The 11,979-nt window shown below is 41.2% G+C and overlaps 1 long non-coding RNA gene across 1 annotated transcript; it reads right to left on the reverse strand.

Annotated features, from left to right (window-relative positions):
- Positions 1-370: 370 nt before the first annotated feature.
- Positions 371-10,664, reverse strand: LOC135411477 (uncharacterized). The gene is made up of 2 exons (XR_010429169.1): positions 10,436-10,664; positions 371-564 (listed from the first exon to the last, which is right to left on the reverse strand). It is a non-coding gene; the product is annotated as an uncharacterized LOC135411477 (long non-coding RNA).
- Between the last annotated feature and the right edge of the window lie 1,315 nt (positions 10,665-11,979).

An 11,979-nucleotide genomic window follows, 5' to 3' on the forward strand; every position in this document is an offset into this window, starting at 1 on the left:
CATCCTTAAGAACTTGTTTAAAGACTCTATTTTTATTTCAGATTTATAAATCAGAAAGATTATTTCTGCAGTTGTCTTCATATCAAATTCATACTCTGGATTTTTTTCCCAATATATTTTACTCTATTTACATATTTATCAGTTGTGAGGTTGTCCCTTACTGAAAATTAGTTTGCTTTTATTAAGATTCTCAGAGACACACAGTCACTGGAACTGTAACATTATGGCTCTCTAGTTTCTGCTACAGCTCTTGACAGTGGCAGAAACACAAAGAGCAAATGTTCTCCTGTCCCCTGACTTCTCAAATACAAATGGCCGAGTGGATGGGTGACAGTGATGAAGAATGAAGTTGGAATAGAAAATAAACGTGTTCAGACAGAAAGGCTAAAATGTGTTTCTTGAGCATAAATTATTTTCTCCAGGGCTTCAATTTCATGACTTTTTTCCCCTTCAATGCAAACAGTCTCCAAAAGCAAAAGTGTGTTTATAGGAAAGAGGACACCTTGCCACAATGTTATGCTGTACATGATGCAGACATCCCTAATGGAAGATGAGAATGCCAAGCTGTAAAGAAAACATGGTTGACAATTGATTATTTCTTACCTTTCTTACCATTCAAAAGGAACACACTCGGACAAGCACTTTTTAAGATATAAAGCAAAAAAAAAATAATTAAATTCCTACATAAAGTACAGAAATTGTTCACTGAAATTGTTAATTTCAAAGACAAAAGAATATGCCATCTAACATTTGCATGTATTTCATTATGTTTGACTGGCATATGATGATCCATAAGCTTGCTGCTAATATAGAGCCTGCGTTTTTTAATTAAATTGATGGTCTTAAAAAAAGTACCTAGTCTCCTGAGTAAGGTATAATCTCTTCAATTTTGAATATTGCATGGTCTCACACCAGCACTGCAGTAGTCCTAAAATTGCTTCAGCCTCTAGAAGTTGCTTCAGAATAATTTTTAAATATAGGCTTGTAAAATTATAGTAAAGGACAAAGCAAATCTACAACCAGGGATTTCCCCAAAGAAAAATGAAACAAAGAACAGCACAGGCTATAATTCAAATTGTCAATTAGATTTGACTCAGAGGACTTTGAAAATTAAGTTTTTAATTTCTATATATTCCTTCCACTAATCTGTTTGTGAACTTTAGACTGTCAGCTGAGAAACAAAAAGAGAGGAAAACTAGACTCTTTTGAACCAGAGATTTAATAACTCCCCCAGGTCACAGTGCTCATTATAAAGGGAATGAAGTGCTGGTTCTTGGGCAACAGAGCAAACATCTGCATCCTGCAACAAGCCAGGTGCTCTAAATCAGGGCAAAACCAAGGCAGCCCAAGCAGCAAAATCTGAGCATGTCCGCTGTCTCTCCAGCTTGCCTTAGTCCCTGCTATGATTGTGTCTGCAGCTGGAGCGACCTCCTAACCAAATAAGCACACCTGGAAACACTGATGGGCAGCAGCTGTCTGGCACCCACAGCGAAATTCCCAGCAGGCATCAGGTGTTTGCCTGACTTTTCCTAGGGGAGCTGGATGCATATGCACTGTGCAAGCTTTAAAATGTCATTGTTAGTTTGTGTGTCAGTGAATAACATTTAGGTCTTGAATTGAAATGACAAGGGAAAGAAACATTCTGCAAGAGGTCCTGTTATTGGCAAAAAATGCTTACTACTATTCTATTGTGAATTTCCTTTCTGTAAATCTTTCAAGCCTCTTCCTTGTGAACAATAAAATTTTATCTATACACACAGCTGACAACTGTGCACATTTAATCACTATGAGCAATGCATCATCTCCATTATATTCTTTTTCCCAGACATTATTTTACCAAAGTACAGAATTGATTTTCACACATTTCTTCAAATACTTCTGTATAATAGCAATTTATATGAACTGCTTATCTGCTCTGTTCTTCCAAGTCTGCATTTCCTCATCAAAACCATATACTACCCGCTTCCTGACTCCCAAAACAAAGTGTTCAAGATAATCACTATAGGAGATGCCTATTTACACAGAGGTTTGTATAACTATATAGTTTTAAATATCAGCAGTGTACGTGCAGGACTATTCGCCACCCTGCAGATATCCTCATGAACAAAAGCTTTCACACTTGAATGTTTGCAAGTCAAATGCAGAGCAAATGCCACCAAAAGCTGCTTTTATGAATGGGGATCATGTGGTTTTATTTTACTCCAAAAGTTTATGCATCTGGGAGCTATGTTGCATTGCTTGAATGGTGCATTTTTGCTTTGATATGATTTCATTCGCAGCTTGGTCCAGAAGTCATGTATTAAACACTTACTTTCTTTCACTGGGTGAACAAAGCATTGGTTTTGCTCATGTTGTCTGTGTCCCAGTCCATAAATGCACAACAGGTATCTTTCAACTTCTACAAAATCACCTTTTGGCTAAATCATACGTAAGAAAGAATGTTCCCCATTTATCTGAGTTGTCCCATGCGTGTCCTCTTTTTACCTCCATGATGAATTTTAGGATGTAGGAAGACTAAAAGCAACCAGAAGTGTTACACTGTGTACATATGTCATATGCCTGATTCCCCCAGTAGTTTATAGACTGTACAGATGACAGTGTAAATGCTGTGTGTACTGGATCCATCTGACTGTGTGTGCACAGCTGCATAGCACATGCACAGTACATCAGAAATGCTGAGGTTGGGATGCATTTCCAGTCCATGTGTAGGCCATCTGGGTGGTTCACGCACACATACTTCTGGCCAGGAAACCCTTGTCACAAATACAGCAGTCCTAATCTAATCCAGGAGCAGATCTGGAAACAAGTGCCAATCACTGCAACTCTTCCACTTCCTCCTTAGGTATGTCTTCAGCATTTAAGATGAGAGATGACCTCCTACCCATACACACCTCACTGAACTGTTATGTTTATGTATCTTGTAAAGTTGCTGTTTGAAAGGCTTCCCAACTCTTCCAATTTTAATTTACTGTGACTTCAAAATTTATTAGCTCTGTATCATATTTTAAAGGTGCTTTTATGAAAGGAAATATTTAATGCATTTATTTGCTAGAGATTATTTGGCATTCCCAGAAGGGTTTTCCAACTCTATTTTCCTAGCCATATGAGAGACAGCAGCAGCCAGAAACCTAATGCTTTTACGCAGGTAGACGCAGTTACTACTCTTGTATGCAGAGACTGGGATGGGTCACGGAGAATCAGTTAAATGCAACACCTCCAGCAGAGCTTAGTTGTGTACTGACAAGGCCACTCTGAAACCCTTTGCCACACTGAAAGCCTCCTGTAAATGATTTGGCTTGTCTTTGGCCATTTCACTGGATTACTTGATATAAACACTGAGCATTTGTTGCTTGCTGTTACACAGTCCTCTCCAATTAGTCATCCACGAATTAGTGGTAAAAGTAAACTAATGCTTTGCTGGTCTTTTCTGCCTCTCTGGTTTTTTGCTTACTGATGAGAAGAACCTGCTGGTTATGGATGGATGAGTTTTTCTCAGAATTTCTGCTTTTTTCTCAGGGTATTGTCTACAAAACTGGATTGTGGTTTTAAGGCAACCTCTGGTCTGCATTTCTGTACTGTAAAAGAGGTTCAGATTTGATTTAACCTTTGCCTACATTTACTCTGATTTTGAATGTGATATTTTTTTCTTAAATTGTATTTCATACTTCAGATTATAGAAATGGCTTTCAGCCTTAGAGTCACCTAAGAAAATATATTTGCTAGAGTTACAATTATTCATCAGCCTTTCCAGGAAATAAGTGCCAGTGAAGAGTGTGGCACTGCATCTAGATTTATGTCAGCTGAACATGCTACAAATTCAATTAAAAAAACCCCTATATGCACACACATACAAATGTGTGATGCATTTCAAGAAAAATCATGTGGTTTGATGCAGGTTAATAAGCACTCAAACAGATGATATTACAGTAACATTGTTATAACTCATCCTGCGAATTTAAAGGCTTTGAAAATCTAGAGCTACCAAAGCAATCTTGAGTGTGATCCATATCTCCTTAAGTCACCTGCCTGTATTGCAATAGACTATCTGATTACTGTCAGTAAGTTAAAGGTTGGTACTACAGAGATGTGGATTTTCTTTCAGAGATGGTACATTGTGCCTCCCAGCATGGTAGTAAGTTAAGGGATAAAAACCAAGATATGTTGCTTTCTCCTCTTGGCAGCAGAGATTTGAAAGGTTTGGTAATGCTATTTCAGCATTAAGAGTACTCTCAATAGCTCACATATTTAGATATTCATCACTGTTAGAGCACATTGATCAACAACGTGCACATTTTCTGAAAAAGTGGATCTGGTATAGCAGGAGGCAGGATACTTAATTGACTGATTGTGCTGTTGGTGAATACATATGCAGTAAGTGTTGATAGAAGATCAGAATTATTTTCTGTAAATTAGCTTCTATATTTTAATGTGATTTGTGTCTGAACAGCAAAGATTACTATCTGATAACACATAGTTTTATAAGGAAGTCCTTGTGAAGTTCAGCAAGGGCACATGCAAAGTGTTGCACCTAGGAAGGAACAACTCCATGCACCACTATATGCTGGGAGCCACCTCGCTAGAAAACAGCATTGCAAAAGGGACCTGGGGGTCCTAGTGGACACTGAGTTGAACATGAGGCAATAACGTGCCCTTGAGGCAAAGAAGACAAATGGTAGCCTGGGCTGCATGAGGCAAGCCATTATCAGCAGGTCGAGGGAGGTGATCCTGCCCCTCAGCACAGCACTGGTGAGGCCACACCTGGATTGCTCAGGCCAGTTCTGGGCTCCCCAGTATAAGAGAGACATGGACATACTGGATAGAGTGCAATAAAGGGCCATGAAGATGATTAAGCACCTGGAGCATGTGTCCTGTGAGGAAAGGCTGAGAGAGCTGAGACTGTTTATCCAGAAGAGAAGGCTCAAGGGGACCTCATCAGTGGCTGTAACTAACTCAAGGGAGGGTCCAAAGAGGATGGAGTCAGATTCTTTTCAGCAGTGCACAGTGACAGGACCAGAGGCAGTAGGCACAAAGTGAAGCACAGGAGGCTCCCTCTGAACAGCAGGAAACATTTTTTACTGTCAGGATGACCAAGAGCTGACACAGGTTGCCCAGAGAGGCTGTAAAATCTCCATCTTTGAAGACATTCAAAAGCCTTCTAGACAAGGTCCTGGGCAACTGGCTCTGGGTCGTCCTGCTTGGGCAGGGTGAACTGAACCAGATGACCTCCAGAGGTCCTGTCAACTTCAGATAATCTGTGGTTCTGCGATTTTGGAAAGAGATGGATTTTTCAGCAGCAACTTTGCCATTTTTAGTGTCCCACCATTCATTTTAGTCATCAAGTGCACCTGTTTGTAAGAGCTGTAACTTCAGGAAGGACAAATCAATGGACAACAATTTTAAGAAAGCTCGGGTCTCCAGATCACCATGGGTCACAACCTAGCAGTTAGTCAGACACACAAAAGGACCACTACAGTATTTTCTTCATTGTTGTTTCTAGCCCTCATGCTGCTGGCATGTCTATTCACTCAGAGAAATAAGCAGCACTTATGTGCTGTGAGCATGATGAGAGTAACCCCAGGGAATGGCACCCCAGCATAAAGAACATGCTGTTTTACTTAGACACTTTTTCAGGAAAATGAAAAAACTTAAAACAACATGTATGCCATCGAAGCAGTTTCCTTTGGATTAAAAACAGAACATTAGACACGTATTTAATCAGTCTCACTGTCCCTGGGGGTGTTAATATTTGGCACTCTCCCCCTTTTAATTAAGAGCTGGTTCTCTAGTTCTTAAATAAAACTATTCAGGAAATTTCCATGAATGCTTTCCCATATAAAATGTATTTTCTGCAAAACTGAACTTTACTGATAGGAAATATTAATAATATTCCTTGAAGTTTCCAAATCTTCACCGGACAACACTGACTCCAAGGAAAACATTTTAACTAGTTAAACCACTTCAGACCACATCAGTTAGACTAAACCTCATGGTCAGAGAAATGAGAGGAAAGTCAGAGAAATGCCTCATAGGATTTTAGTTCAGATAATACATGTCCCAGCTCTTCTTTTTTTGCAAAAGCTTCCATTTCTGAATTGCACCATAGACATTACTGAAGTTGAAACATCATACAAGATCCAACTGAACTGGAGACCCCAAGCCAACAGAGGAAAAATGGGGATGCTGCATTTGAACTATGGTTCCCATGAGGAATCAAAGTCCCCCTGAGTCCTGAACTAAAACATTCAAGTCACTAAATTAAAATTAGATCAAAATGAAAATTCTATTTGGAAATGTTAAGGCATTTAACTTCAGTCAAAGGAATTGAAAGGATCTGCTGAAACACATTTTAACTAGTTCTGTAAAAATATTGATATCAATTGTTTTCCTCCTTTTGAAAGTAAAGACAAGTAACCTCTTGGGATTGTTGTTCCCTCTTTCTGTGTGAAGCAAGGGGTAACAGAAACCTGGCCTACCCCAGAAAGTTATGTCCCAGGTTCCCAAAGTTTAAGGTCAGGATGGGCCAACATCTCTTTCAGTTTGTTCTACTGCACATCCCATAGCACAGTGTTTTATTCAATGTTCACATAGTGAGCGAGCTCAGTAATATGTGTGACTAAAGTAAAACTTGTATTGAGTGAACACAAGTCTTTCAGAAAAGCATTCGGAGTTGTTTAGGCAATATCACTGTTTTTTTGGTATTGTGTTGCAGTAGTTTCTTGCCGTTGCTGCTCAGGGCCTGTTTCACATTTTCTTCTGACTTCATTTGGCCAGAGTTTCCACCCATAACTCTTGCTGTGGCCAGATATGTTTAATTAAAGATTACTTCAACATCTATCTTTTAATTCGAATAAACACACCGATCTTAAAGTTTGTGAAGAGAAATTAGCTCCTCTAGATCTCAGAGAAAGTAACTTCTCTATCTTTCAGATAATTTTGTTTACTTTCTCTTCATTTTCCTTAACTTTTTTTTCCAATCACTCAACATCTTGTTTAAAAAGCTGACTGCAGTCCTGTGTGCCATGTTCTCATACTAGTCTGTACACACAGGAGAAAAGTAACTCCTGATTTCTACTTATTGCTGACCTGGTTGTATACCTGGGGACTTCATAAGTCATCTGGCCTCAATATCACAGCAGTAAATTGTCATGGACTTTAATGAGTTTCCATGTCCTTTGTTTTGTGTTCCCTGCCTTATAACTACAGTTCCTTTCCAATACTTTCCAACTGTACTAGGGCACTCTAACTTTTTATAGAGTACTACAATTCTCCCTTTACAAATTTACCATACAGGAATAAACTTAATATATTCTATGATCCAAAAAGTAATCTGAACTTTGAATTTTTTTTTCATAAAATATACAATTCTCCTGAAAGATTTTTTTATGAAGAAGTGCTGATATGTCCGTTCTTTCTTTCTTCTTCTCTTTTTTTTGACAGAACAACACAAAAGCAGACAGAATGCATTCAGATTAAATGGCAGTGAACATAAGTTTTCAAGTTCTTCTATTTCTTCCCTTTTTTCTCTTTTCCCCCCTTTTTTCCTATTCAAATTCTACCCCCCCTTTTTTTATTTCTAGAAATTTATTTAATATGCAACTATGATCAACTCTAGAACAAGTGAAAGAAGAAAAAAAGCATGGAATGGTTTTCCATAGGGAAAGTAGAACCTATGTTCTGCTTTATACTTTGTTGAAAGACAGAATAAAAAGGAACAAGTACAAAATATAAAGGATCTCACCAAGAAAATCAGACTGGGGAGTCTAAGAAGACAAAGAGATCTGTAAACTCAGACCTACTCAGATCAAAGAAATTCTTACGTATCTTCTCAGAAATAACTGCATTTCGGTCAGCAAAGGCAGAGGAGTGGAATGCCCTAGGGTCCTTGTTTGGTCTTGCAGATTGAGGTGGAAGTAGAAGAGAGCACTTTGAATTCTTTCCAGCTGGCGACAAACAGCTCAGTTCTCCAGAGGGGCTCAAGGCTAGCAAGAGGATAAGAACCCTCCCTGACCTAACCCTTGAAGAATGAATACCAGCAGTTGAGCTTGCAGTGTGGCTCTTCTCTAGAAGGGGATCTAAAATTATAACAACCCTGATAACATCTCAATGACCTCCAAGAGCAATCTTGACTTAAGTTACTGACAGCGAGAACTCTTTCTATATAGTTTCCAACTTTGCAATCCAAGCCAACTCTGCTTCCAAACCTTGTTCCTTTAAGCCCTGTCTCTAACAAAGCCACCAAAAAAATTCCCATAGATTTCAGTAAATACAAAATTTCACCCACTGTGAATTTGTGCTATACCACTGTTAATAAAAGGTCTATGACCACATTCAGTTACAGGTGAAAAGAACCCAGGTCCCTTCTATTGTCCTTGGTTCTGCATCTGACAGGGATCAAAACCAGCAGCACAGTCTCACTAGTTTCAGGGGAATCAAATGCTTTGTGACAAAATATACCCATGCAAGGCAGTGTTCTTGCATAGCTGCTTTTCAGATGAAGCAATACAAAGCTGACAGGCAGCTAAGAGTAACACTCCTTAGCTTTCAGTAATCAAAGTACTTGAAGGGCATGCAAATAAAAGGCGGCAATGTTCCAAAATTTTTTCATGCCATGCACATACAAGAAGCTCTCCCTCTTCATGCACTGTTGTCAGAAAGCAGCTCTCCAGAGTTTATTAGACCAGTTCACTTCTACATCAGCTGGGAACCAAACTGCTTTTGTTTGCACTTTTGAATTTTAAAGGAGCAGCATACTGTTTATATGTTGACTTTGTGTGCATCTGTGTCTGTGTGTGAATCTACGTGGAAAAGCTTAGTGTAAAACTTGGAATAATAATTTGAATATTAACCAATAGAAGCAAAAAATAAACCCACTTCCTTCACTGAAAGAAAAGTATGACAAGGAGCAAAACCCAAAGCCATACTTGACCCTGTTTTTTGGATGCTGGCTCTGAACTGTCAGTGGCCATTACATCAAATAAGCCATGAGCCTTAGCCAAAGTCTAAAGTGTTATAAGGTCAGGAAGGTAAAAAGAATCGGGGCCAGTGCAAGCTTTATAAGTCAGTAAAGAATTTTAAGGCCATATGCTGCTTAACAGGCACCAGGGTAGAGGGAACGTGAGACTGGAGAAATATGATCTGTAGATCAAGTCCTAGTAACAATTCTGGCAGCAGCAACATTCAAAACCATCTGCAGCCAGTTTAGCAAACAATCTGGAATACCACCAGGAACAAATTAAAATAGTCAATCCTGGAAGTCATGAAAGCCTGTATGAACAAGCGCCTGAGCAAATGAAATGGTGTTTTCATGAGAATATCTTGCAATATTCTCAAAAACATCAAAAGATTTTTTTTTTTGCCCTCTCTTTCATGTGAAGACAAAAAGCTGAAAGGAGAGTCATATGGGTAAGCGGAGAGAAACGCATTTCAGCCATGGAGCTCCAAAGCAATCAAAATGCCACAGATTTCACTGGCAGCAATATTAATACAAGTCAGAAAGAGTCCTCCTGTACACTGCAGGGCCTCAGACCCGGATATTCCACTACACTTTGCAGCACATGTTGAGTGCAGGAGCTGGGAAGCAAATGTGCTGAGAAATCCCACGGAGACGGGTGTGGGTGAGAAAACTGGCTAGCATATGCCGTGCTCTGACATGTAGCAATTGAACTCTCACTACATGGATCTCATTGTGTAGCACCTCCCCCAGCAAGTGAAAAAAACCAGTGCATGTGTGTAAGAGGTTAGGAGTTTAGGATGCAGTGCCAACAGGAAACGGAAAAAGGGAGAGAAGTAGAAGACCAGACAGTTGTAGAAACTGCAAGGAAACACAACTCCATTAATGCTATCCAGTGAGAAGCACTGCCTTGTCAATTGTCTGGGGTGGCAAATTTTCAAAGAGAAGAACAAGAGAGAAAGTGCTTTCACAAAGGCCCACACACTGGACACAGCACAGTCAGGAATCTCTGTTGTGAACTAGATTAACTCTTTTTGAGGAACTTCTCTCTGCTAAATTTCACTCCAGGCACAAGAGGCAGTTCCCACTCCTGCTGCTGTAGCACCATGCCCTGCTCTGCTCTGGCAGTGAGGGCAAAGGCCTTCCCAACCACTCCTCTAGCCTGGGAAACAGGGGAAGGTTTTCAGTCAAGAGTTAGCCTGGACTTTTCTGAATTAAAAGCTGAATTCAATCCAAATCTCTGACGATTCAGATTCTTGCTAATTTATCTGAAAACTGCGAGCTATTGGAGATCTCTTTTCACAGAGCAGTTTGACCCAGCAGCACATAATGGAGACACAGAACATACGATCTGGGACAGGTTCTTGTTCAGATACTGCAGGATGCAAACAGGCAAGCTTCATACAGTGTCTATAAAAGGAACATTAGCATGATATTAGCTTGTTTTTGAGCAGGCAGGAGGAAAACATAAGAACAAAAAATTACCTCCAAATTAATCCTACTGTGAGTCTTGTTTTAGTCATTCTTCTCTTAGCTTTGTTACTCCAGAGTTAATAGATATTAAAGCAGAACTGTGCCCACTTTAATTGCAGGTATAAGTCCTATCTTCTTTGCCTTTGACTAGCAAAGGTGAAACTGGACCCTTGATCCCAGTCCTGAGGAGGGTTATGTTCCAGCATTGCTGGCGCAATAGCAGAGCTGTGATGGAGCTGGCTCATTCCCAAGCCCTGCTGTTCCTTTACTCTGCCCAGGAGAAGGGTGTTAAGCTCACAGCAAGTCAGGACTGATCTCACACTGGGTGATTGTCTCATTGCCATTCTCTTTCTGTTGGTTATGCCGTGACCATTATTAGTCCAGCCCTAACTCTGCAGGGAGAGCAAAATAAAATAAAATAAAATTAAAAAGTTATTTATATCCAAGAAAGCATTTTCTGACAGTCTAGGGCAGAGGAGGAGAAGCAAAGCAGGCACCTATAGAACACGACTGCAATCCGTGTATTGAGGCTTTTATTAGCGAAGCGGATGGCAGGCAGCACTCTGGACTGATGGAGCTCACAATAAAAAGCCACAGAGACTGTTGCCTGGCTTTTTAATTGTCTTTTCTAAATCACCCATGGTATGGATTCGGGAATTAAGCGGTTTATTAGCTGACTCAACTGAATGGTTTTGATGGTGGTTTTATTCAAATGAAGGACAAACTGCGCCCGCAGCGCAAGCGGCAAGGGGCTGGGAGGGGAGCGGGGGGGTCTCGCCTGCGGCGGCGGCGGCGCCGGTCGCGACGGCAAGGACAGGGCGCCAGGAAGAGCTTGTGTCCCACGCAGAGCCCGTCTCCCCCCGGGGCTGGGGCATCTGCCGGGCAGCCGGGCCAGGGCCGCTCCGCTCCGCCGCTGCCCCTGGCCACAGCGAGGGGGGAGCCGGGGAGAGGGGAGAGGGCCGCCCCGGCACCCTGGGACACAGCCTGCCCACCCTGCCTCTTCCCTGCGGGTGGAAGGAGCCGGACAGGGCTGATCCCAGAGGACAGGCAGCTGCCTCATGGCAGGCAGCAGCATCCTTGTAGATGCTGCGGGGCAGCCCGGAGAGATGGACAAGGGCAGACGGACGTCACGTAGGTCGCTCCCCGGGCCTCCGAAACACCGAGATGGCTCAATCCTACTGAGCAAGGCAGCAAAGACAGGTTTAAAAATAGAAGGCAAGGTTTAAAAATAGAAGGAAAGTCCCATATTTATTCTCATCTGTATCCCAGCTCCTTTCATGTCCAAACTTCAATTCATCCCTATACCCCACAGCAGCAAAGCTACCAACAACTCAAATCCACATTTGCTGGGGTTGATACCAGAGCAGACACAGAGAGAAAGATGTGAGCCAAGAAAACGCCTGGTGAAGGCCAAAAGTCCAGCTCATGCACCCTATCCCTGTCCCTGTCTTCCCCTGCAGGAGGGAGGCAGTATTTGGTCAGAAGAGTCACCAATGAACATCTAGACTTTGGCATAATCATCTGGCTAAAGCAGTATTGTGTATAATCAGTAGGAA

This window comes from Pseudopipra pipra, chromosome 1, assembly GCF_036250125.1.
Source record: "Pseudopipra pipra isolate bDixPip1 chromosome 1, bDixPip1.hap1, whole genome shotgun sequence".
Lineage (NCBI taxonomy): Eukaryota > Metazoa > Chordata > Aves > Passeriformes > Pipridae > Pseudopipra > Pseudopipra pipra.